The 27,694-nt window shown below is 45.2% G+C and overlaps 1 long non-coding RNA gene across 1 annotated transcript in view; it reads right to left on the bottom strand.

The window, feature by feature from the left end:
* LOC113901517 overlaps positions 1-27,694 on the bottom strand; it is a 133,160-nt gene that overhangs the window by 28,186 nt on the left and 77,280 nt on the right. Inside the window, exon 4 of the long non-coding RNA XR_003513457.1 lies at positions 2,701-2,853. This is a non-coding gene — a long non-coding RNA (uncharacterized LOC113901517). The remainder of the gene's footprint in view (positions 1-2,700; positions 2,854-27,694) is intronic.

Here is a 27,694-nt window from a genome sequence, read left to right as displayed (position 1 = left end):
TTCCTAAAAGAGCCCCTGCGTTGGTAAAGATGTGATCACACTGCTGCTGCTAAGTCACATCAGTCGTGTCCGATTCTGTGCGACCCCTTAGACGGCAGCCCACCAGGCTCCCCCACCCCTGGGATTCTCCAGGCAAGAACACCATTTCCTTCTCCAATGCATGAAAGTGAAAAGTGAAAGTGAAGTCACTCAGTCATGTCTGACTCCTAGAGACCCCATGGACTGCAGTCCACCAGGCTCCTCCGTCCATTGGATTTTCCAGGCAAGAGTACTGGAGTGGGTCGCCAGTGCACTTCTCCCCAGCAAAGGCAAGGCTGGGACTGCCACATCCTGACCTCAGCTCCAGTTCTGTTCTTACCTTTTCCCTCGAAGGCCATTGAGGAGAGAAGGGCCATGGCAGGGCTGCTGTGGGGTGACGGCAGGGCCTGGCCTGAGAATGGACTCCTCCCTGGGCAGGGAGATTTTGTGAAAACACTGACTCTCGACATCATCCATCTTTCCATTCACCCATTCACTCATCTACCAACTCATTCATCCACGTATTCATCTATCCATCCATCTATTCATTTACCCCCAAATGTTTGCTGAGGGCCTCACTGCACTCAGGACTCTGTGGAAATGCAGTGGGTCTCTCGAGGATTCAGGGCATATAAGAGACGATAAAATAGCCTGCTGATCAGTGACATGATAGAAACAATATGAGCTCTGCAAGCACTACACCTGGTCCTCATGTCAGCTGTGTCTTTGGGTAAATTTTGACACCTCTCTGCCTCCAGTGCCAAACCTAGAACACAGGGGTTACCATGGTACCTACCTAATAGATTCTTTGTGAGGACTAAATGAAATAATCGATGTTTCCTAAAGAATGATAAGGCATACCATCAGGAGTAGAGAAAATTATTTTAGTTGGAGCAGGGGCAAACTTTGATCTAGTATACATATATCTTTCAGTAAAAAATAATATCAAATTCAATTTCACACAGATACTTAAGATAAACCTAACATTTAAGTCTACACAGATCATGAAAGGTATTTGTAATACATGTTACTGACAAAGGGACAAATGAGCTTGTATACAGAATATATAAAGAATTTCTACAAATCAATAAAAGATTACAAAACAGATGAAATGGCACAACCATTGGAAGGCCGATTTGACACTATCTCCTGCAACTGAATGTCACAGTGCATAACCCAGCAATTATACTCCTAAATATATCTTCAGCATACAAGTGTTTTAATAAGTATGTACAAAGATGTTAATACTACCATTATTTGCAATAGAAACTGGAAACAACACAAAAAATGTTCACAAACAGCAGAATAAATAAGTAAATAATAACAGCAGAATAAATACATAACGGTGCTATAATCATGCAATGGGATCCTACACAGTACGGAAAATGAAAGATCCCCAGTTGTACGCAATCAGAGCCATGATCTCATACACCACATTGAATTAGAGGAATCAGACACACACAGGGCTTCCCCGGTGGTCCACTGGTTGAGAGTATGCTTGCCAATGCAGGGGACACAGGTTTGATCCCTGGTCCAGGAAGATTGCACATGCTTCGAGGCAACTAAGCCCGTGAGCCACAACTACTGAGCCGTAGGTCTAGAGCCCATGCTCTGCAACCAGGGAAGCTGCTGTGACGAGAAGCCCACGCACCGCAACTAGAGTGGCACCTGCTTGCTGCAATTAGAAAAAGCCCATAACAATGAAGACTTAGCACAGCCAAAAAATTAATTAATAAAAGAAATCAGACATACTCAAACACATGCACACTCTCTGATTCCATATGTGTAATGAGCAAACCAAACAAAAGAGTGAGAGGCAGGACAGAGGCACCTCTGGCGAAGCAGTCAGGGAGCATGAGGAGAGTGTCCAAGGCCCTTGCCCTGTTCTGCTTCTTGACATTTCGTGATGATGTCTTGATTTATGCTTTTTGTACTTTTCAATACATTATATTCATAATTTTTAAAAAACTTACATGGTCTTTGAATATCAAGTGAATACATGGGTGTATGACTCTAGCAAAATTGTGAAGCTAATGACGCCTAAAGGTGGGGACGTCCTGAGGTGACAAAACTCACTAACCTTCACAAGATACTGATCCTATTCTGTATGCTTCACATAAATCGTGTCACTTAGTTGTCACAGCAATCCCAGGAGGGAGGCAATACTATTAGCCCCCATTTTACAGATGCAGGATAAGGCACAGGAAAGGTAAGCGACTTGCTTAAGGTCAGCCTACTAAGTTAGCCGCAAAGCTAAGCTTCAAAGACAGGCCATCAAGCACCAAATGATGATGGTCATGCTCTCCGCTGTCTCCCCGTGCTGCCCTCATGCAAAGGACCCGCACAGCAACTAACACACCGTCATGCTCATTCTGTATTGACTCATATTATTGCAAACGACAGTCTTTCCTTTTGATTCCCTGCCGTCTACCCAGGGAACCTTCCCATCATCCATCATCCCTCTCCCAATTTATTCTGTGTTAAGTTCTGATACTCTCCCCCATTCCCCAAATTTTGTGTCCATATTTCAAGCAGCCTAGTGAAACACTGCCTATGGGGAGCCTAGGGGATATCAAAGGCATAACAAAGTAGCCTTCTGAAACATAAAAGCAAATAGCCAGGTGGGGGTATCCAGGATATAATATGTTCACCACAAGCACACAAAATGGGATTTAGCCTCACCTGATGATGGCTGGCTGGTGAGACCACCAAAAGTGGTCCAGTGTAAGGGCTGAGGTGTCCACATGGGCTCTTCCTCGGGACCCTGTAGGCGTGTGGGCGCTGATGGTGGCCAATCACAGGGAAATTCTACTGTGAACAGCAGGCCTCTACCTCCTAGAAAGAAGTCAGAGATGGATGATGCAAATGCATGCAGAAAGAAGCAGGGGGTGGGGAAATGGCTCACAAATATTAGAAAAAGTAAGGAGATGCTCCCAGGGTCCCAGGGCTTGAGGATGTTGTCTGAAATAGACTCAAGATCCAGCTGTTCTCAGGAAGCATCGCCTTTTGAGAATGTGAGGTCATCCATCCAAGAGGAGACACCCCTCCCCTGAGCCCCCTCCAGAGCTGGAAAACCTGGTGGATTTGTTGTCTGAAGGCCACCATTCTGGCTCTGAATATCCACACAGTCCTTTTGGTGCTAAATTTATTTGTCATCACTGCAGCAGCCTGTTTAATTATAACTAATGGGTGCACTCATACTAAGTGACATGCCATTGGAAATCCCCCTCCTCCAACTGGAAATATCTATGAAGATGCCGGGCCAGGAACAACGACGCTTAGGGACAGCAAGCTCTTATGGTTGAGGCCTCACTCGGATGGAGAAATTTCACCCAAGAAATGTCCCCCCAGGACACCTGTGTGGACAGCCCCAGACCTTCAGGCAGTGGAGACGGGATGTCCTATTTGTGAGCTCCATTTCTGAAAGCTTGATGACAGGGGCAGAGTCTCCCCCTCTCCTGGCCTCCTGGAGAGATGTGATTTCTCATGCACATTATTAATGAGCTTCATCCTCAAGTTATTCTGGCTGCATGTGGAGTTTAGAGGACTTGGGAGCACAGCTTGGCAGGCAAGAGAGGCTTTAAAATGCAGTACTTCCCCAGCCTGTTTTTAAAATAACGCAATATCAAAGAGGAAATCAGAGAGTATGGTGGGGTGGCAGTAGCAAAAATGGGTTGAAAAGAGTAAAATGAGGAAAAAAACTAAAGAAGTTTTTAAAAGAAATATGTATATATATTTGTATACATATATATCAGCTCCCTTTCTGTTCTTCCCTGTTCCTCCCAGCCTTGAGGTCAGTCCTCTCTGGCCAGGAAAGCCCTCCCCTCTTCTCTGTCTGCTCATCCCCTGCAGGTCTTGCAGGGCTACCCAATCACCAAACATTCTCTGTTGATTTTCCCAGATCTCAGAGCACGTTTCCTCCTGGAAATTCCTTCCTAGTAGCCATTTGGCACTTCTTTCATTTAATCATTCATCAAAACAGGTATGGATGCCTTGCTGTGAAGTAATTGTGGCAGACGCGAATCCTAGGTCTTAGATAAGGCAGTTTTCCCTGTGGGTATCCTGTCTTGTTAGAGAGGCTGCGAACCTCAAAGTAGGAAGCATGGTGGGTTCATGACCACGGAGCCCAGCGCCTGGCACATGTTGGCCCCTCAGGGAATGCCTGCTGGATAGCCACTTGAACTCAGCATGATGGAGAGTGGCTTTGCTTGCTGTTTTCCAGAGACCCCCGAGAGGATGCTGTCAATAGCATCTTGGCCCATCTTCCCAGATGGCAGCTGGGAGCAAGCACCCGGTCCCTCAAGAGGAAGGTTCTTGGATGTTAACTCAGCTTTGGCTTGTGGAAAGATAGAACCTCTGAAACCCCAACATCATCCCACCCCCTCAAGTCTCCTGTCCAAAGACTCTGCATGCAAAAAACAGAGACAGTCATAGTGATGGGAGGGGAGGGGAGGAGCTATGCATGCATGTGAGCTAAGTTGCTTCAGTTGTGTTCAACTCTGTGCAACCCTATGGACTGTAACCTGCTAGGCTCCTCTGTCCATGGAATTCTCCAGGCAAGAATACTACAGTGGGTTGCCGTGCCCTCCTCCAGGGGATCTTCCCGACCCAGGGATCAAACCCTGATGTCTTATGTCTCCTGCATTGGAAGGGGCTTTCTTTACCACTAGTGCTACCCAGGAAGTCCCTGATGGCCAAAGAAAGAAGGTTGCTTTCAGAAAGGAATAGACACTTACCAGTGAAAAGTAAGGACCACAAAGGCTCTGATGAATGGGGAGCAGCTATATGGGAAGATGGGAGGGAGGCAGAGGTAGAAACCTGGGCTCTGTCTTGTCCTCAGAAAGAAAACACATGGGAAGTAGAGCAATGGAAGAAAAATCAATTTCCTGACTTCTTTAGAAATGACATAATTACCCCAACTCAAATTCAGGGAAGAATTCTGAAACCCCAGTTCCCACTTGTTCCCCAAGGAGCCTGGTCTCACACAGTCATGGTCCACCCCAGTTCCCCTCCACATGCAAAAGCATTTTCAACTAAGCCCCATCTTGGGTTATAGACACAAGAAAAAGGAAATCCTGTCATTTTTAAAGGTTCACACCACCATGATTGTGATGCTTCACTTACTAAAAGATCTCACATTAGTACATATAAAATCAATTTTCCAAGATCAGAATATTTTCCAGAAGTTTCCAGGATGCATCAGTTATTCTCCAAGCTGCAAGGAGAGGCAGGCTGAATCAGCAGTCGCTGAATTTAGGATGCTGACCCAGGCTCGCCAGGTGCTCTAACAACAGAGGCCTTGGCCTCTGCTGCTCTTGAGACAATCTGAGTTCCCGGGGTGTCTCCTGGCAGAAGAGCAAGTCAGGAGATCTCCTTGACCAGAGTCAAGGCAACACCATTGGCAATTTAATCACAAAGGAATGAAGTAAAATACAGATACAGCCTAAATGTCTCACCACCTCAAGGAAAAGGCCAGGCTTTGAGATTCTGCATGATGAGAAACATTCTTTCCTATAAGCTCCCTGCTGTACCCAGATTTCCACAGTACTCACTTCCCCACCTCGGGAGGGAGGGGCCAGCTAGCCATGTTCCTATGGCAAGATGCGCAAAACAGCAGTTTTCTGGCACCAACTGGGAGACCTCAGGCCATGGTCCTCATTCCCTCCTCAATCACTGTATGGATCTGCGAGGGACGCGTCCCCCATTGGAAGACACCTTGTTCCCGACACCTTGTTCCCAACCCCAAGACGAAGTGACTTTCTCCAAGAGAAAACTTTGCCACACACATCACTGCATCAGGAAGTGCATCGAAATGCGAGTCACCCCAGGGTTCATCTGTCTTGAGTCAGGATCTCCTAACTACACTCAACAAAAAACTTCTCTACATTTCCACCTGAGTTGGCTTAGGTCTAGATTCTTACATCCAGCAAAAAGCACCAATCTCCCTTTTTTTGATGAAAATCTTGATGTGTGCCCAGTACCACATTGTGTGATGGAGAGGCTTGCCATTCTCTCCTGTTCTTTCCCTACATGGAGAGATAGTACAATGGCTCAGATCTGCCAACTGGTCCTCTTTTTTTCCTGGAAATGTTCCAGTCAAGGTTAAATAACAAGTGATTATAAAGCAGCTTTCTCATTGAAATGAGAATTAATATTAATGCAATTATGCATTGATGGCTTCGGTGTTCTGTTGACACGGATCAACATTTAAACACTGTCACTTAACAAAAGTAAAACCATCCTACAAGGACTTCAACAGTAAAGTAAAGAGGCAGGAATGCACAAAGGACTCTACTGGGTACCATTTTTGCAGGACTTTTCTAAGAATTAGAGTAGAGGGGGAAAAAAACCACAATTTTCCCACTTGAAAATGTTTGTTCCCATAAAAGGTAAAAGTTGATTTATTTTTATGAAATACTACCAATATGCTCTTAAAGTCAGTGCGTTCCTCAGCTGCCTCACCCCAAATCATCCCTTTATGGGGCTTTTAGGGCCTTCAAAATACAGCACTGTAGCTAATAAACAGGATGTTAGAGGAAGAAAGGATTCTTTCAGAACCATGGAAAACTGCTGTCCATTTCCTGAAACCCGGATGGTGTGATCTGAGGGTAACCGAACAGCATAAGCCCCTCTGCTCAGAAACCCCTTTCCCCCCCACCACTATCTGAGCCTCACATTTAGAATCTCTGCCAGTTCACCATGAAAACTAATGGGCCACTCAAACCACAGAACTCTAGAGTAGAAGGGACCTCCATGGCCATTCAGGTCAAAACACCCACGTAACGGTGGGGAAAATACAGGTCCAGAAACTCAGGCAGCATCATAAAACTGGTCATCAGTAGAACTTAGACCCAAGCCTCCACCCTCAGATGGCCAGCCTGGTGAAGTGGAAAAAGTGAAAGTGTTAGTTGCTCAGTCCCATCTGACTCTTGTGACCTCGTGGACTGTAGCCCACCAGGCTCCGTGGTTCACGGGATTCTCTAGGCGTGAATATTGGAGCGAGTTGCCATTCTCTTCTGCAGGGGATCTTTCTGACCCAGGGATCAAACTCTTATCTCCTGTGTCGGCAAGCAGATTCTTTATCACTGAGCCAGGTACGTGGGTTTTATTTCATGATTTAGGTAACTCTAAACCTTGACTTCTTTAAAAGTGAAAAGGCACAATTCCTCTGAAAGACACTTTTATAAATGCTAGCCTCTAAAAGGCACAACCTTGGTCAAAACCCAACGCTAGGCCAAAAACCCTGAAAGTGAAAGTGAAAGTTGCTCAGTCATGTCCGACTCTTTGCCACCCCATGGACTTTACAGTCCATGGAATTCTCCAGGCCAGAATACTGGAGTGGGTAGCCTTTCCCTTTTCCAGGGATCTTCCCAACCCAGGAATCGAACCCAGGTCTCCCACATTGCAGGTGGATTCTTTACCAGCTGACCCACAAGGGAAGCCCAAGAATACTGGAATAGGTAGGCTATGCCTTATCCGGTGGATCTTCCTGACCCAGGAATTGAACCGGGGTCTCCTGCATTGCAGGTGGATTCTTTACCAACTGAGCTATTAGGGAAGCCCTAACTAGATATGATGAGTAACTCCATTTTGGATGAAAGCCCTCAGAGAAGTTGCAAAAACTGCCAAAAAAGGAAAAAAACCAACCAATGAGTAAGCAGCAGAGTAGATGTCAAACCCAACCTGTTTAGTTCCAGAGCACAAGTTCCTGAGTAGTACACAGTACACAAGGTAGTGAGTATTCCATCACCAGAAGTGTTCAAGCAGAAGTGGAGGGCCACCAGGGACAGACACTTTCTAAGGAACCCCTTCCCTTGAAGAAGAGTGAAGGTGAAGTGAACCTTAACCTTTTTTAAAGTGAAGGTGAATACCTTTTCTAAGGTTCCACCAGCCTTGAGCTGCCCTGATTACAATCCTATAGTTAACCGGTGGTTTGAGGATTCAAGAGAAATTTCAAAGAGGAATGAAGATAAGAATGTGAATCAGGATTAGTATAGTCAGAAAGGGAATTAGTGCTTTAAGGATGGGAGTGGAAGACTTCAGTAAACAGGGGAGATTAGGAGGAATAGCAAGGGAAGCGTTAACGAGATGCATGTTCTAGGGCTTTCCTAGTTAGAATCTGCCCAGGGCTCCAGCCTCACTGATTTTTATGCTGCGTGTGGGATCACCAAAGCCTCTCAGTTGAGCCTCCATTCTGTGTGCAGCTGATTAGACTGAAGCGAACCCTTGCATCTTTAAAAGTCTCACAGTATTAAAAATGGATATACAGCTGATGTTCTGAGCTCTTCATTTACCATTATTTGCAGCCCGAAGTTAAACACATACACACGCATAATGCTTCCACCAAGCTATGAGTTAAATTCTGCTGGTGTCCAAGCGCCCACATATCTTATATTATCCTTAATGTCAGCCACCTGCACCTGCAGTGGAAAGAGAGCTGGTCCCGGACCCCTCAGTTCCCAGGGCAGCTCCCAAAATTTATGCAGAGTCGGAATCACAGGCCTTTGAAGGATGGCTTTCTCTCTCTGCCAGAGTTCAGGCAGCAGACGTGGGCTTCTGATGCAGCCATCGCAGAACATAAAACTTGCTCATTTTCAAGCTAAGTTTTTATTTTCTCTGGTTTCAACAGGTTGCTGTGCAGAAGATCCACTCAGTAGGTGACATTTTCTCAGCTTGCTTCAGAAGAGGAAAGGCAGACTCTCAAAACCCTCAGAAAGGTTTTTCTAGGTCAGTGGGAGAGAAGAGTGGTCCAGAAGCCTGGGGCTGGCTCCCTGGAGGGGCTGGTAAGGGAGCCACTTAGAGACGGGAGAGGAGCGTCTATCTTCAGGCTGTGAGGCATCAGTTAGGAAAGCTGGACCAGAAGAGTCTCCAAGCTCATGTGCAGTGTGGGTGCCCCAGAGCCAGGGGCTCAGCACCTCCGGAAAGAAGGCACATGCTTTACATCCACCCCTACAGAGAGGAGACCCTGCTTACTTCTCCCACCTTCTAGAAAATGCTCAATGCAGACTTTAGTACTATGAACCTTCATCAGTTTGTGAGACAGAGCTGTTCATTTCTGCCAAAGGAGAGAGGACTCTATGAGAGCAAAAATAAAGCCACAAGTAGAGTAACTTCAGTATCTTGCATCTTTATATAAGTGTTGTTGGTGATTGGTATTTTTAAATGCTCCCTGCACCTCTTATGTAGGTGCCAGCAAACACCCACTCCCTAATCATGACAGGATCCTTCTGAGCATTGGATGGGGCTTTCCTTCTTTCAGGCATCCAGGCAGCTCAAAACTCTCCTTTGGTACTTCCCTGAAAAAGCTATTTTCATCCCAGGTTTCTGGTGTATTTTTTACCCCATCACCGCCACCTATCAAATGACATTTGATCATTAATTGCCTTTTAATGACTCCATCTTGACCACATCTCATATTGTAAGCTGACTCAAATCCTCTTTGGAAATAGCTGGTTATAAATAATAAGCACCATCACAAAGTATTTAAGATAAAATGGGCGGAAGGACTCAGACTTCAAGGAAAACACTTCCAGTGTTTTACAGCAAAAGAGAATGTCTGGCTCAATGTCTCATTCCTCCGGCAGGAACACTGAGGTCAAGAAAGGGAATGAGACTTGCTCAAAGTCACACAGCTCATCAGCGGACAAATGGACTGAAACAGAGGCGCCTGATGATGACTCAGTGCTACCTCCCTCACAGTCACTAATCAGGACACATTTGGACATGTGGGGCTCTGGCCACACCCACTGTGTCCAGCAAGACTAAGCAAGAGGAGTTTCTTTTTCCCCCTTCATTCTCTTTGTTTTCCTGCAGCCCTTGGTTAGACTGCAATGGAGTCTACTTTTCTTCTGAGAGTTACTATCTAGGGAGGGGGTATAGCATCCTCAGAGTTAGTTGGAGTTGTGCAGCCTCGGACTTGCTGTGACCTCAACATTTTCCATGAAAACACGCAGGATGTAATTAAGCAAGAAGAGGATGCCCATATGCCCTGCGGCAACATGCAGAATACACTATTTGTCCCCAAAGTCCCAAATATCTTGATGTCAAGTTTCTTTCCTCCCACTCTGCAGCAACACTTTGGGCAAAGCACAGATTTCCCTTGAGAATTTGTTGTTCTGCTTGTTCTCGGCTTGAAGTGACAATTCCTTGAGTGAAAAGCCTGCAGCTGCCGTGGAAATAAGGAGACAGAGCGTGTGCACCTGCCGACAGGGAACAAGGGCAATGAACCTTCGATGAACCGTGGCATGTCCCCACCTGATACCCTGCAAGACTTGCCATCCCCACCCCCTCAAAGGGTCAAGTTCAAAACACCTTGCCTGGTCCACAAGGGTTTCCCTGGTCTGCCACTGCCCAGCTCTCCAGCCTCAGCCCATCATGTTACTGCCTCCCCTTCATTCCACACCCCAGAAACACTCAGCTGGTTGTAGCAGCCCAAACACACAAGTCTGGACTTAACCCCAGAACTCTGCTCATGTAGCCCCTCCTCTGTTCCTCCATCCTCTGATTTCTCCCTGATCCCCACCCTGGGCCCCAAGGGGCCACTTCCTCTCTTACCCATGTGGCTTGATTTTTTTTTTTTTTTCTTCTTGCAGTAGAATATTATCCCAACTATTAGGACGATCCATTTCACCCTAGACCCTTCATGTTCCCCTCAAAGTTCAGGGGGTCCCAGAAACCATCCAAAAGGTTGACCCTTCCCTGTAGGTCATGTACTCTAAGGTCATCTCTGGTTTCCAAAGTCATGTCCTTTGTGGACCACAAAGGGAACCTATTTAAACCCTCCTTCAGCCTCAGGGGTGTGAGCCACTGGTCCTCTTTTTCTGCAACCACAGTGAGCAGTAAAACACTTTACTTCTCTGGTGCTTGGGAAATATCCCATAATCATCAGTGCATACATCTTTCTCCTCCGTCCTAGGAACTTTGGAGCCTCTTAAGGCCCTGAGGGGTCAGCTGGTCACAGCAAAGCTAGAATGTGGATAAGAGGCAGAACTCAGGAGCCCCAAGAGTTCCTCCAAGAGTTAAGATGAACAAACATAAGTAGGAGGACATGACCTAGACATCTCCATGGACTGAGTCAAAATTCAAGAGTTACACTTGGCTCAGACGATCTTCACATGAATCATCTGAGAAGTATTTATTTTAAAATGCTGTGGCATAACTCTTTATATAATTATAGAATCACTGCTGTTGATTGCTGCTAGGATTTACACAAGATCTTCAATCTGCCCACCTTTTTCAGATGGGGTGACCAGGGCCAAGAGGGGAAAATTAAGGAATTCAAGTTTCTTTGCTGGGGCCAAGCCCCTTGTCCTCCAGCCCTACCTAGAGTTGCCTCATCCAGGGACCTCATTCATAGGTCTGTCAATTGCACACAGGGAAGGAATCTCTGGCCCTGCCACATGCTCTGAGAGCAGCTTCACATCTCCCAACTGTGGCTGCTACAGTGTATGCAGTTATGAGCAAGTCTGCCTGACAACATCAACAGGAAGTCTCCCTCTCTCCCCGAGGGACTAAGTGACTGCACACAGGTGTCACATTGTCTGTAAGGCTCTTGTCCCCATTCTTTCTTTGTCTTTGAGCCCATCTCCTGAAGCCAGACAAGAAGAGAGGGTCCTAGGGATCCTTCTTCTACTGTTTCCTGGTGGACACTGTCTTACAAATAGAATCTCCTTTGGGATTAAAAGTCCATTGTGTGTACACTACCGTACATCAAACAGACAGCTAGTGGGAACCTGCAGTATAGCACAGGGAGCTCAGCTAGGTGCTGTGATGACCTAGAGGGTGGGATGGGGGTCCAAGAGGGAGGGGATATATGTATACATAGAGCTGATTCACTTCATTATAGAGCAGAAACCAACACAGCATTGTAAAGTAACTATACCCCTATTTAAAAAAAAAAAATCCATCACATACAGCGATTTGGAAGTTTTCATAGTTCTACACAAGTTCCAGATTGCTTCCCTTCATGTGTAGTTATCTCCCAACCTTGGATTGCTGAGACTCACTATGACTTCCCAGGGACCCAGAACATTTTTCCAAGATTTTTTTAAGAGTAGTTTTAGGTTCAGAGCAAAATTGACAGGAAGGTACAGAGACTTCCCATGTCCCCCCATCCCCATACATGCACAGACCCTCCATTACTAACATCCCCACCAGAGTGGTATATTTGTTACAGTCAATGAACCTACACGATACATCATCATCTAAAATTTAAGCCCCGGTATTTTGATCATCTGATGCGAACAGACTCATTGGAAAAGTCCCTGATGCTGGGAGAGACTGAGGGCAGGAGAAGAAGGCGTCAGAACGAGATGGCTTGATGGCATCACCAATGCAATGAACACAAACTTGGGCAAACTCCACGAGATGGTGAGGGACAGGGAGGTCTGGCATGCTTCAGTCCGTGGGGTTGCAGTCAGTCAGACACGACTGGGCAACTGAACAACAACAACAAAATTCACATTAGGGTTCACTCATGGTGTTGTACATTCTGCAGACTTGAACACATGTGTAAGGACATGTGTCCACTATTACAGTATCACACAGAGTCTTCACTATCCTAAAAATCTTCTGGGCTCTGCCTATTCATCCCTTTCCCCACCCACTCCTGGCAACCACTGATCTTTTTACCCTCTTCATAGTTTTACCTTTCCCGGAATGTCATATAATTGGAATCATATAGCATGCAGTCTTTTTACACTGGCTTCTTTGACTTAGTAATATGTATTTTAGATTTTCCCATATCTTTTTGTGACTTGACAGCTCATTTATTTTTAGTGCTGAATAATATTCAATTATCTGAATGTCCCAGTTTATTTATCCACTCATCTACAGAAGGACATGGTGATTGCTTCCAAGTTTTTGGCAATTGTGAACAAAGCTGCTATAAACATTCGTGTGCAGGTTTCCGTAGGACAGAAGTTTTCAACTTCTTTGGGTAAAGGACAAGGAATGTAACTGCTAGATTCTATGATAAGAGTGTGTTAAAGTCTTCCAAAGAAGCCCTGCTGTTTTGCATTCCCAGCAACAATGAATGAAAACTACTGTTGCTCTGCATTCTCTACAGTATTTGGGATGGTCAGTGTTCTGGATTTTGGCCATTCTAATAGGTATGTAGTGGTATCTCGTTGTTTTGATGCTGCTAGGATTTGTTGTTGGTTTATTTTCTTTTTTTGGTCTGTGAGGCATGCTGGATTCTAGTTTCCTGACCAGGGACTGAACCCGTGCCCTCTGCAGTGGAAGCTCAGAGTCTTAACCATTGGACCACCATGGAAGTCCCCTCATTGTTGTTTTAATTTGCATTTCCCTCATGGCCTATTATATAGCATCTTTTCTTATGTTTATTTGCCATCTATACATCTTCTTTGGTAAAGTGTCTGTTAAAGCCTTTGGCCCATTCTTAAATTGGGCTGGTAGTTTTCTTATTGCTGAATTGTAAGAGTTCTTTGTATATTTTGGGTGACAGTCATTTATCAGGTGTGTCTTTTGTGACCCAGAACTTTTAACTCTGTAATTCAGAGACAATTAAGACCCCTGTGATAGACTGGAGCTTTAGGATTCAGATTCCCAAAGAGATGGGTCTGAACAAAGCAGAACCCCAGAGAGGACTCTAGTAAGAGGAGTTTGATGGGTGGCTCTATTCCTATTGAGAAAAGGCAGTTCATTCTTAGGAGGCAACACCAGTGAGACTTTAGGAGTCAGACATGTACAGTCCCCAGATGTCCACAGGGCACCCACTCTGTTCTAGGTACTAAATCTAACCATAGGCACAGGCATCACTGGAAGGAACAACAGCAATATCTAATATCTTTGAGTGCCAACCAGTGCTTTCTGTGATTATTTTATCTTCAAAATAATCTAATGAGGTAGTATGGTTGTGTGACTGAATAATACCTCAAATGTCCACAACATAAACCCTGGAATCTATGAATATGCTACCATTTATGGCAAAAGGGACTTGGCAGATGTGATAAAGTTAAAGATCTTGGAATGAGGAGATAATTCTGGATTATCTGGATGGGCCTAACATCATACAAGGATTATTAAAGGAGGGAGGCAGGAGGGTCAGAGTCAGAGGAGATGAGATGATAGAAACAGACGTCAGAGTGGTGCAGAAGATGGAAGATAATAAAGATGAGAGGGGATCGTGAACCAAGGAATGCAGGTAACCCCAGCAGCCAGAGACAGCAAGGAAACAGACTCTCCTAAAGCCTCCAGAAGGAATGTGGCCCTGCCACAATAGATGTTAGCCTAGTGAGACCCATTTCAGACTCCTGATCTCCAGAACTCTAAGATGACACATGTGTGCAATGTTAAGCCACAAAGAATGTGGTAATTGCCACAGCGACAACATGAAACCAATACAACTATCATCACTCCCATTTTACAAATGAAAAAGACAAAGATACAGAGAGGTGAAATCACTTGTCCTAAATTATACATCTATTAAATAACAACTGGCAGATACAGGACTTGAACCCTGGCAGTTTGATTCTGGAGCCAGGATTCTTAGTACTAAACTATAATGCGAACTACTAATTGAATCCATGAGTTAACAAATAAATAATGAAGATACATCCTTGAGGTGATAGAGCTTAGAATTAAGTTAAAAGATGATGTAGAGACAAAAATAGAGAACCCAGAAGGCATCTAACACAGATAAAACATACCAAAATTTCCTTTGTAGAAGAGTTCCTATGAGACAAAACGATCAAGTTTTGCTGGTGGGAATGCAAAACAGCTCAACTGTTGGGGGAAAATAATTTACTGGTTCCTCAAAAAGCTAAACATAAAACCGTACAACCCAGGAGTTCTACTCCTACACTTACACCCAAAAGAAGATTAAAAAAAAATTTACTGAAACAAATATTTGAGCAGATGTGTTCATGGCAGCACTGTTAACAATAGTCAAAAGTGAGAAATAATCCAAATGCCCCAGTAGATAAATGAATTGCAGTATGTACATATAATGGAATGTTATTCAACTATAAAAAAGGAATAAAGTACCAATACATGTAACATATATGAACTGAGAAAATATCATGCTAATTGAAAGATCATGGCATCCGATTCCATCACTTCATGGCAAATAGATGGGGAAACAATTGAAACAGTGACAGACTTTATTTTTTTTGGGTTCCAAAATCATTGCAGATGGTGACTGTAACCATGAAATTAAAAGATGATTGCTCCTTGGAAGAAAAGTTACGATCAACCTGCTAAGTCACTTCAGTCATGTCCGACTCTGTGAGACCCCATAGATACAGCCTGCCAGGCTCCCCTGTTCCTGTGATTCTCCAGGCAAGAACACTGGAGTGGGTTGCCATTTCCTTTTCCAATGCATGAAAGTGAAAAGTGAAAGTGAGGTCGCTGAGTCGTGTCTGACTCTTCGAGACCCCATGGACTGCAGCCTACCAGGCTCCTCCATCCATGGGATTTGCCAAGCAAGAGTACTGGGGTGGGCTGCCATTGCCTTCTCCAATGATCAATCTAGACAGCATATTAAAAAGCAGAAACGTTACTTTGCCAACAAAGGTTGATCTAATCAAAGCTATGGTTTTTCCAGCAGTCATGTATGGATGTGACGTTGGACTATAAAGAAAGCTGAGCGCCAAAGAATTGATGCTTTTGAACTGTGGTGTTGGAGAAGACTCTTGAGAGTCCCCTGGACTGCAAGGAGATCCAACCAGTCAATCCTAAAGGAAATCAGTCCTGAATATTCATTGGAAGGACTGATGCTGAAGCTGAAGCTCCAATACTTTGGCCACCTAATGCAAAGAGCTGACTCATTAGGAAAAAAGCCCTGATGGTGGGAAAGATTGAAGGCAGGAGGAAAAGGGGGTGACAGAGGACAAGATGGTTGGATGGCATCACTGACTCAATGGACATGAATTTGAGTAAACTCTGGAAGTTGGTGAAGAACAGGGAAGCCTGGCGTGCTGCAGTCCATGGGGTTGCAAAGAGTCCGACACGACTGAGCAATTGAAGGGAACTGAATTGAAAGAAGCCAGGCACATACATTGCATGACTCTACTGATATGAAATAGCCAGAATAGGTAAATCCATAGAGAGAGAAAGCAGATTGGTGGTTGCCAGACTGAGAGGGGCGAGTATGTGTGTTAAGTCACTTCAGTTGTGTCTGACTCATTATGACCCTAGGGACTGTAGCCTTCCGAGTTCCTCTGTCCATGGGATTCTCCAAGAATACTGAAGTGGGTTGCCATGCCCTCCTCCAGGGGCTCTTCCCAACCCAGGGATCGAACTCGTGTCTCTTAGGCTCCTGCATTGGCAGTGCTAACTGAGAAGCCACAGACTGAGAGGTAGTGGAAAATAACTGCTGAAAGAATACAGAGCTTCATCTGGGGGAGGGGTGATAGAAATGTTTTGAAACTAAATAGAGGTGGCACTTGCACGATGCTGTGAATCTATTAAATGCCAATAATGTTTAATTTTACATTAAATAAATTTTGCCCCAATAAAAAATAAAAGAACACAGCCAGAAAAAAAAAAAAAAAAAAAATCAAGGAAGGCTTTCTAGAAGATGCAGAATTTAATCCAGGCCTTGAGAGACGACTGGGATTAAGCAAACTAGGAGAAGATGGGATAGTAAATGGAGGGTGGGGGGTGGGGTTGGGAGTGTGGGGGTGGAGAACAATTTCCCATTAATTCCACACAGTAGACATTCTTGCAAATCTGCAAGTTCCTGCTCAGTCTTCCCCAGACTTAGCTCACTTAAAGCTTTCAAAGACTCCACCCAGCACATGGAGATTCTGCAGGAATTACCAAGGGCACTCCACACATTTGCCGACGGTTTTATACAAATTGTGTGAAAAAGAAGCCTTACTGGAGAGCAATGTGCTAATGTCAGATAGATAAACCAGGGTGAATTCCAAGTGATGTAGAAAGCCACAGAGCACCCTAGATTAGTCCAAAGGCTTGTGGCCAGGTCTGAGTGACTGTGCATCACGTGACCCACCCTTCAACCCCCAAACGCACCAGCAGCTCTATCAGGCAGCCCACCAGCCATGACCTACTTGGCCCTTCCCCACCATTACCTGCCCCCTCCCAGGATTCCTGCCAAGGGCACAGGTCAGGTGTCCCCAGAAATCTGCAGAATAAAAAGAAGCCCAGCTGTTCTCAGTCATCAGTCATACAGCCTAAGGGCAAAGAAAATGCCTATGGCCTTCCTGAAGGCAGAAGGCTGGATCCACCTTTCTTAGGAAGCAGAGCAGTTCAAGGACCCACACAAAGGAGGCTTGCTTTCACTGCCTGTCTCTCTAGGGGAGGATTTGAGGAGCTGCTTTGAGGAACTCCAGGAAGAACCCACATCCACACCCTGTGTTCTAACTCTGAGCTCTTAGTCACTTCTGTGGGAGTTTCCCAATGCTGTCTTTGGTCACACCATGGTCCTGTGGTTTCTCCCCTCATGCCCAGCTGTTGGTTGCAGCAGGATGGGAGGCTGGTGAGGAGGAGAAATGAGATACATTCAGTTCCAAGTGCAAATGGCTTCAGCCTTAGAAAGAGAGAGGTGCGTCTAAATATGAAGTGTTATTGCCATGCAAGGAGGATGTGTGACTGATTGTTGCTGTTCAGTTGCTAAGTCGTTTCCTACTCTTTGTGATCCCATGTACTGCAGCACACCAGGCTTCCCTGTCCTTCACTATCTCCCAAAGTTTGCTCAAATTCATGTCCATTGAGTTGCTGATTCTATCTAACCACCTCATCCTCTGCTGCCCACTTTGCCTTTTGTCTTCAATCTTTCCCACCATCAGGGTCTTTTCTAATGAGTTAGCCATTTGCATCAGGTGGCCAAAGTATTGGAGCTTCAGCTTCAGCATCAGTCCTTCCTATGAATATTCAGGGTTGATTTCCTTTAGGATAAACTGGTTTGATCTTACAGTCCAAGGGACTCTCAAGAGTCTTCTCCAACACCATAATTCGAAAGCATCAATTCTTTGGCATTCAGCCTTCTTTATGGTCCAATGCTCACATATGTACATGAGTACTGGAAAAACCATAGCTTTGAATAGATGGCCCTTTGTTGGCAAAGTGTGACTGATAGCTTTGCCTGACACCTACTGAAGCTCAAGGCAAAGCCACTGTTTCTGCCTGAGACCCCCAATTCCTCTCATCTCCAGGCAAACGCATCATCCTATTCAAGCCCAGAGATCTCTCCTCTGAACTCCTTCAATTCTCCCTATGCGCACACTCGCTGGGTATGGTATGTCATAGACAGCCTCATTCGTCATCTTTTCATAGGTATCCCTTTCATCTAGTACCAGCCTGGCAGTTCACCCAGGGGTAGTCTTCCTCCTGAACTCACTGAATGTGTCCTGGTGCCTGTGCATATATATGCTGGCTGACCAAATGTCGTGCATTTATATTCCTGCTTCTCCGTCACCTATACTGCAGACCTTTACGATCTCAAGATTTATGCAGACAGTAGTAAAATTGTTAACATTTATCCCATGCCTATGGTGTGCTAAGCACAATGGTGTGTGCTTTATACACACTCTCTCTCCAAACCCTGTAACTACCTGCAAATATTCTATCCTCAGGGGACAGTTAAGGGCAACGCTATCTCAACATCCTCAACTCTCTTTCTCCCTGAGCCACGCCAACTAGTGTCCACTCCTAGCTTCCTGCCAATCCACCAAAACTGCCTTTTCCGATGTTGCTTATGACCCCCATGTTGCCATACCCGATGGCTACTCTTTGGAGCTCATCATGTGGACCCAAGCAGCATACATCCAGGCTGACCACTCCACCTGGAAACATTCTGCTCTTACTTTCTAGGCATCATGCTGCTCGTTTTCCTTCTATTTCCTGATACCTCTGACTACTCTGTCTCAGGCTCCATGTGGGTTAAGGGAAAAGTTCTGATGCCAGATTGCTGGGTTCCTCCCTAAACTCTTCCAATGACTAACTTTGACCTTGGACATCTCAGTCAACTTCACAGGGTTACGGTGGAAATAAAGAAATAAATCCACGCAGCATGTTTAGAACAATGCCTAGCCCACTGTAAGCCCTCCATGAATGCTAGGGCTTTGTAGGATCACTATGATAATCCATTATTACACTATCTCTAAATTTTGAATTTCACAGAGCCATTCTGGGTCCCTGTCTCATCTCACTCTTGCCTAAGGCAGCCTCATTCATCTCTGTGATTTCTGATGACATCTGTATGCTGGCATCTCCAAATTCATATCTCCGACCCAGATCTCACTCAAGCTCCAGACTCATTTATCCAATCACGTACTTGACACATCCATTTGGACGTTGTGTAGTCAGCTCAATTGACATGTTGAAAATTGTACATTCCTCTTCCATTTGGCCTTCCTTTTATCATCATCATGCACCAGTGATGACTTAAGTCAGAGGCCACAGGATCATCCCTGCCACTTCTCTTTCTCTCCCACATCCAATTCATTGTTGCAAGCTTCCAATTTCACCTTCAAATATCTCAACTCCCTTGTTTCCGTTTCAATTGCCATCACCCTCCTCCAAAGTGCAAATCTCCGTTTTCTCTCTACCAACCCAATATTCCTTTGCTCACTTGCAACAGTGAGGACGTTGGTGGTGGTGGTGGTATCCTCGTAATGTTTTAATGTAAGTCAAATCATGAAGTTGATCTATGTTTAAAACTTTCCGGTTGGTTCCCATTGTCCATGAGAGAAAAGCAAATGCTTCAGTGTGACCCTCAAGGCCCTTTGATCTTGGCATCTTGCCATCCTCTTCTTGGCTGACTCCACTCCTGCTACTCTGGTGGTGCCTCCCTTCCCTTCCCATCTCAGAGCTTCAGCAGGCTGTTCCCGCGGCATTCAGCTCTCTTAACCCTTTCATGCTCTCGACTGCTTTGGCAGCCTGGGGAAGCCTCTGGGCCCCAGCTTGGGATGTTTGTTGATGTATAAAATAAAACACAAATAAGTACCAAGGGAGCCAACTATATCAACATATATTGATATATTATTTTAAAAACTCATAAAATAATATTTTGAAATATAAAAACTCATTTGTGACATATCACTCTGGTGAGGGATTTTGATAGTGGGGGAAGCTGTGGGTATAAGGAGGAGGGGCAGAAGGTTTATGAAAAATCTAGCTTCTGCTCAGTTTTGCTGTCAACTTAAAGCTGTTTTAAAAAAAAAAAACCTCTAAAAAATTCACTTGTGATGTAGCAGTAATACATGTTCTTCTTTATCAAGGCATTAACTAACAAGATCCAGCAATGGGTCTAGTAACTGCCATCATTTCAACATGATAAAACAGCTGCAATTTTCACTGGAGACAAAGTCACACACAGTTACCACTAACACTGCTGGGAAATAAGGCCAAATTCCCCTGCGGTTAAGAGCCTTATTCTTCGACTGAGTAACCCTTACTCATCTTTCAGCCCCAGAATTCCCTTCCTTGAACCCCATCAAACTGAGAACCCTCTTATGTCACCTTCTCTCTATACCCTATTTTTCATTTCAAAATTATAATTGTATCTTAAATTATAATTGCATATACATTTGCTTTCATGCTTACTACCCGTGTTGCTAGATTGATAGCCCTGTGAGGACTGTATGATGCCTCCTCTGGTCAGTGATGGAGACACAGGAGGGAATGAATCAATGAAGGAATGAATGAATGAGTTACTCCTAACTGGTAGACAGTGGAGCAAGGATATAATAACTCTGAAGGTCTTCTTCTTTTCTTGTGCCATATTAAAACATGTTAAGAGATGCTTTCTGATTCACACACATGTACCTTTTTTTATCATCTTCCACTGATCTCTCTGCTCAACAGAACAGTTTCCCGTGTCAGCCTTCAAAGAGGTACTCTTTACCGAAAATATTTGTATCTCCAATGGTAGTTTTTGCGGAGAAGACTGACAAAAATGGGTTTGTGATTTTAAGTTATTTTTGTGAAAATGTAAATGATTTCAGATCTATTCAGTTACTGAGAAATAGAATTGTGGTGATGATAATAATGAACATCTACTGACTGTTCTAGGCACTTTTCATATATCTCCTGTGTGTTCAGTCGTGTCTGACTCTTTGCAACCCCATGGACTGTAGCCCACCACGCGCCTCTATCCATGGGATTTTCCAGGCAACAATACTGGAGTGTGTTGCCATTTCCTACTCCAGGGGATCTGCCTGACCTAAGGATCGAACCCGTGTCTTCTATGTCTCTTGCATTGCCAGACAGATTCTTTACCACTGAGCCACCTGAGAAGTCCTTTCGTGTATTAGCTCACTTAATCTTTACTGTATCCCTACTTCAAGTTTAGAGAAGGGAGACAAAGAGACATGATGAGCCCAAGCCAAAAACTACACCTTGTTCCCCCTCCACCACCACGTTTAAAATTTTTCTCTCCACCCTGAAAGCCTGAGGCTTCATAACAGATTCTTAATGCAAATGGAGTTTGGAAGGGGTGGTACCTTTACCTAATGATCTCAAGTAACACACTATCCAGGACTAGTCTATCATCAATCAAGTCAGCAAGTCTTTGACCTTGGGACTCAAAAAGCAATGACATGAGTTCAAAATTCAAGGCTCGAAACCCTGCCTGGAGGATAGAGGTCATCATATGAGGGATGCCCAGAGCAATAGATGTGTGAATGGAAGGGTAAGTGGGGGAAGGATGCGTAGGAAAACAGAATATGACACCCCAAAATAACCACTCTGACATAGGATTATTTTGAGCTGAAAGCAATTGAGAAAAAGTGGACACAAGATGAGCCCTCTACCATACCTGTGTCTACCTGAAATTACATCCTAACATTCCCCTGGGAAGGTGTTCTCCCCAATCTACTTCCCATACCAGGAAAGGAAGAACAGTCTTACCACCAGTGATGTGATGGCATGAAAAACAGTCTACAAGTCTGCCCACATCTTACTAATCTGTCCTTAACTACCATCTTTTGATTTTCAGTCACTCAGTGGTATCTGACTCTTATTGACCCCATGGACTACAGCACACCAGGCTTCCCTATCCTTCACCATATCTGGAGCTTGCTCAAACTATGTCCATTGAGTCAGTAATGCCATCCAACCATTTTGTCCTCTGTCATCCCCTTTTTCTCCTGCCCTCAATCTTTCCCAGCATCAGGGTCTTTTCCAGTGAGTCAGCTCTTCGCATCAGGTGGCCAAAGTATTGGAGCTTCAGCATCAGTCCTTCCAGTGAATATTCAGGGTTGATTTCCTTTAGGATTGACTGGTTTGATCTCCTTGCAGTTCAAGGGACTCTAGAGAGTCTTCTCCAACACCACAGTTCAAGCATCAATTCACTGGCACTCAGCCTTCTTTATGGTCCAACTCTCACATCCATACATGATGACTGGAAAAACCATAGCTTTGACTACATGGACCAGTGTCCCCATATATTTTCCTGCCTACAATTTGCTGACCCTCAAATCTCAAAATCCCCTTCCTTTGTCTTATCACTTCTCTTTAAATTTATCCTCTTTTCCCCGAATGGTTTTAAAGCCTTCGAGCCTAGCTTTTTCTTTGGGACTTTTCTTTCTATGAAGCCCTCCTATGCAACATAAAACTTTTAACATCAAATACATTTGCACAGCTTTTCTCCTGCTAATCTGCCTGTTGCCAGGTGTTTTTTTTTGTTTGTTTTTGTTTTTTTTCACAGATGTAGCCAGAAAATAGAAGAGGGTAGAGGAAAATTTTTCTCCTCTACAAGTGACAGATGAAAGTACCAAATTCCAGCTCAGAAGAGCCAGACCTTACAACCATTTTCTCACTGCGTTAGATTTTAAATTAGTATTTGAACCTACAGTGGCAAGATTTAGTTATAGGCAATGTCTAGACCAAGGTAAGGGTTGATGTGAAAATGAGAGTGTTAGTCGCTCAATCCTGTCTGACTCTTTTGACCCCATGGACGCTAGCCTGTTAGGCTCCCCTATCCATGAAATTCTCCAGGCAAGAACACTGGAGTGGGTAGCCATGCCCTTCTCCAGGTGATCTTCTTGACCCAGGGACTGAACCTAGGTTTCCTGCATTGCAGGTGGATTCTTTACTGTCTGAGCCAGCAGGTAAGGGTTAGGATCAGTCTGTATGTTAGGAGGAGAACTTTGCTTCAAGTGAAGTTAGGTTCAGGCAGGGCAGAGCTTTGACCTAGACTTTAGTGTTAGATAATGTAGTAGAAGTTGTTGAGATCTGGTTTGGGGTCAGTGTTAACAGTTTATTGTCAGAGTCCAAATCTCCACTAGGAAAAGAGCTTGGAGTTAGTAGTTAGGTCTGAATTCTGATCTTCAAGCATATTATCCTTCAGGTTGCTGATAATGCCCAGAGAAAGGATGTGCAGCCAGCCCATGTTTTGGGTAGAGATATGAGACCAGTTTTTGTGTGTTGGCAAGTGCAGATGACAGTCTGGAACTGCATCTGGTGTAGACACTTCCACAATCTAGAAAGCGTATGTTAGACATTACCACTGCCCACAGCAGCTTTGCCCCAGGTCCCTGGTGTTGCTGTCCCCGTGAACAAGAATCCTAGGGTTCCATACCTCTCCCCACCGAGAGCCACTGCCAAACTAGCCCTCCGACCCTGTCTTACTCACACTTCCTACCCTCAAAACAGCAGCCCACATTCCTCAGGGAAAGTGTGGGATGCCTGAAGCCCCACAGCACAGCCTCAGTCCCAAACAGCCCTGATCATCCCTCATTCAAGCCTCTTCTCTCAGGCCGCTGAACTTGGAGCTGAACAAGTCAACCTGAAGGAAATGTGGGGGACAGTAAACAGCACTGAGTCCCCAACAAAAGCAACGAGCACATCAGATTCATGGAAAATTCTCAAGACAGAGCTAGCCTCACCCAAGTATAACAACTGTCTCCAATCCAACAGTTATGGGTGGGCTTCATCCAGTGGAGAGACCATGGGAGCCTTATAAGTAGAACCAAACTGTGGAGTTTGATTCTGATCAACCAGCTGCTAATAACCACCAGGGATTCGTTTCAGTCATCAGTGTAATAACAACAAGGACACACGGCCCCCATTAGGAAAGGACACGAAAAACAGCTACGATATGCAACACAGCTATGATACACAATACAGCAAAGAGCACAGGGAAACTCAGATCCTTTCAGGAGACCTCAAGCTTGCAGAGGCTCTTTTCACTCCTTCCTGGGACACTAGGATCAGACTTGCACACCAATACCCACACTCTTTACAAAGCTATCCTGGGAACCATTTGAAAAAGCAATCAGAAAAGAAATCACCTTTTTCCACTGGGAAAACATTATAATTGGAGGTATGTTCCTCCCTCGAAGCCAGTACAAGATAAGAAGGAGGGTGAGTGGACCTGGGTTCTAACCTCGAAAATGCCACTCACTGGGCCACATTGTGAGACTGGCTCCTTGAGGACTTGGGCTGGCATCTGTAAAATGGGAGTTGCTCTGTGACCTCACCTCCTGGGGTACGGTGGCTACATTGGAAAGGAACAACACTCACTGAAAAAGCCAGAGAGCTCAAGCAAACACATCTGTTACCTTCCGAGACTGCACGTGTGAAATGCTCAAAGAGCAATGACCTGGGGAAATAGCAGAGTGCAAACAAATCTGCAGCATGCCCTGGTCCTGCAGGAACAGCTCTGGAGGGTGGGCCTCCTCCGAGGGGGGCTCCTTCCACTAATTGAGCCCCCGGTCACCAAGTGCTCTCACCACGCGGACTGCATGTGTCCTTCCCTAATTTGGGGCCATTTCTCCTTGTTGTTCCTACACTGATGACTGAAATTAATCCCTGGCATTTCCCAACAGCTAAATCATCATAATCAAACTCTGCAGCTGCCAGATCCGCTGACTCAAACCCCCTATGTATTCATATGATATTTGCCGGGTAATTACAGAATAGAGGTAATTATATTCATGACTCCATTACTTTCATAATTTCAGAGACCCAGAAATCACTAAAAAAAAATATTCTCATAGGACCCAGAAAAGAAATTCCTTCAATAACTACCCCAATCCAGCACTTATCCTGTTTGTCTCCTCACAGAATTCCTTCTATAAAACCTTTCCACTCAACCACGATACCTCCTGAGCTCCTCAACAAAGAGAGGAACCAGGGAGATCACTGCAGACCAGGACAGGCTGGCCCAGGCTTGGTTAAACCAAAAAGACTTAAGAGTTGACAAGACCAACGTGCATTAGCTCTAGTAATGTTAGCTATTACACTAGTTAAATTCTCAAGAGTTCTCACAGGTTAACACAATGAAAATGTACTTCCTGTTCATGACACAGTCCAATTCCAGTGCTTCTTGTCAAGCACCTCAGTGACCCAGGCTCCATCTATATTGTGGCTCTGCCCACTCTAAGTCCTTCAAAGGTTTCTCCAAGTAGCTGACAAGTGGGGAGAGACTTTTGGATTTCCTTGGTCCAGACATGACACACAGTAACTCCACTGACATTCCTATTGGCAACAGCTCATCACATCACTATCAAACACAAGGATGGTGAGTGTCGCCCTCGCAGCTCCTCCCAGTAACAGCTCTGTGCCATATCCTTGGTGATCAGTTGACCACTTCTGCCAGTGATGATCTTAACAGGGCACAGGTGAGAGAGGCCAAGGTACTTGTGAAATGATGGACCTCTGCACACTGCCATGAGATGCAAATTAAAATCATGAAACAAATACCCTAAAGAGATAGCAAAGAAAATTCACTGTCTTCTCTTGTTAATGTAACTTCTGAAAATGATCCTTTGGCGATTGTTTCCAAATGGGACCCTGCAGTCCTTTCTGGGCAGGGGATTTAGTGTCCCCTCTCCCTGGTGGTTCAGATGATAAAGAATCCACCTGCAGTGCAGGAGATGCAGGTTCGAGCCTTGGGTCGGAAGATCCCTGGAGAAGGAAATGGCAACAGCTCCAGTATTCTTGCCTGGAGGATTCCATGGACAGAATTCTCTGGCAGGCCATAGTCCATGCGATCACAAAGAATGGGACAGAACTGAGCAATATTCACTTTCACTTTCTCATGTCTCACTTCCCACCCTGCCTATCTTGTGTACTGTCACAGATGGCTTGATGGTGCAGCACCTCAACCAAGGATTCTGGAAACTGCTCTAGGAGCAGGCAGGATGACCCATGGAGCCTAATGAAACTGGAGAAGGAGGCAGGTTGTGAAGGCGAAACTCAGGAGTCAGGATGCAGTCTTGTCTCAAAGAGGCACCCCAAGGCTGTCCCTGGGAACATGTGGCCCAAGTTTGATGGCAGCACAAGAGACCCAGGAGCAGAGCAGGCTGACTAGGCCCTGGGCCCTGGAAAGCCACAGGAGGGGCCCTGCAGCTGCTCACAGACTCCGAAGAGATTCCCCCAGGACTGAGCCCGTGTGGGCAGGAGCAGTGAACTTGCCTGTGAGCAGCTTGGGGTGGGGCCAGAGGGTGCTGAAATGAAGTCAGGACTGGCAACAAGGCCAAACAAAAGAGAAGTTCATGGAAAGAGTCCATGAGAAGCCTATCACTCATGTCAGAACAGCCTGTGAGACCTGAGTCCGTTGCCCAACAGATGGGTGGTCCCCCGCCCTCTGCGCAAGCACACGGGACACTCACAGGAATTCTTTCTCCTGCTTGAAGCTCCGACCTAATGACTACCCTGTATTTCCCATCCTGAATTTTCCACTTCAGCAGTTTTCTTTTTGTTTGTTCCAGAAAAACGATAGAATTAAGTTTACTGGGCTTTTTACACTTGAAAACCTCTACTACAAAATACAGCTTTTCCCCAGAATTGCTCTTGTGACTGGTCAGAGAAACCCATCGACTGGGGCACCCAGGCAGCTTTCCAACCTGACAGCATCAAGCCCCGGCTCCAAGAGTCAAGGGTGAGCCCCTCTCCTCCACACAGTCCTTCTCTGCGGGCAACAAAAACTAGAGCAAGAATAAGAATCTTCCAAATAATAAGCCATCCTCCAAGGCCGTGAGTTGCCCTCAACAACTTTCTCACCTGGGATTTCCAAAACATTAGTGGGAAACATATTGTGTGGGGTATGTATCACAATTTTTTTTTAAGATGTCACATGTAGAAGCATATATTAATCAGCAATCACAAAGAATTAGGTGAGTTTCTTTGTGTTTTTTTAATCCTCCCCAAGTAGAAGGAGATGGACTGTCCACCACCCTCTTTTCTCTGGAGTTCCACCCTGTGTGGACCACCTGTTTCTGCCCTTATGTTATGTGTCTTCATCCCGAACTCAAGTGTCCTACAACCGCAGCCATTTGGAGCACAGCTGAGAAGAGAAAGGCGTTAAAAGGGCAGCTAAGCGCCCAGGTGAGAGGCTCCACTATGCATGCAGACACACGTGGGAGCCCTTCAGCCTCCTTGTCACACCTACGTTTTAGTAGCTCCGTGAGTTTTGTTTGTAGCCCGTGGCACACACGGCAGCTAAACAGGACGGGAACAGTAATTACCACAAAGGAGGTGGGAGTACTGGGAGCATGGAGGTGAACAGCCTAAAAGCAGGTGGCAAAAGCCCTAAAAGCACAGGCAGCTGGGTCGCTGATGCCTGAGCAAACAACACAAGCCTTGGCAGGAGCTGCAAGGTCCTGGAGGAGGGAGTCCTGCCTGAAGGGACAGAGGCAAGCAATCCAGTCTGGCAAAAAAAAAAGTGGAAGGAGCAGGTACTTGTGTTAGGAGAAAAGGCAGAGGGAAAAGGCAAGGTGAGCAGCACACCTGGAAGGCAATGCAT

This window comes from Bos indicus x Bos taurus, chromosome 11, assembly GCF_003369695.1.
Source record: "Bos indicus x Bos taurus breed Angus x Brahman F1 hybrid chromosome 11, Bos_hybrid_MaternalHap_v2.0, whole genome shotgun sequence".
In the NCBI taxonomy this organism is placed as follows: domain Eukaryota; kingdom Metazoa; phylum Chordata; class Mammalia; order Artiodactyla; family Bovidae; genus Bos; species Bos indicus x Bos taurus.
Note: the sequence above shows the minus strand (reverse complement) of the source record. Positions and strands in the feature narration are given on the sequence as shown.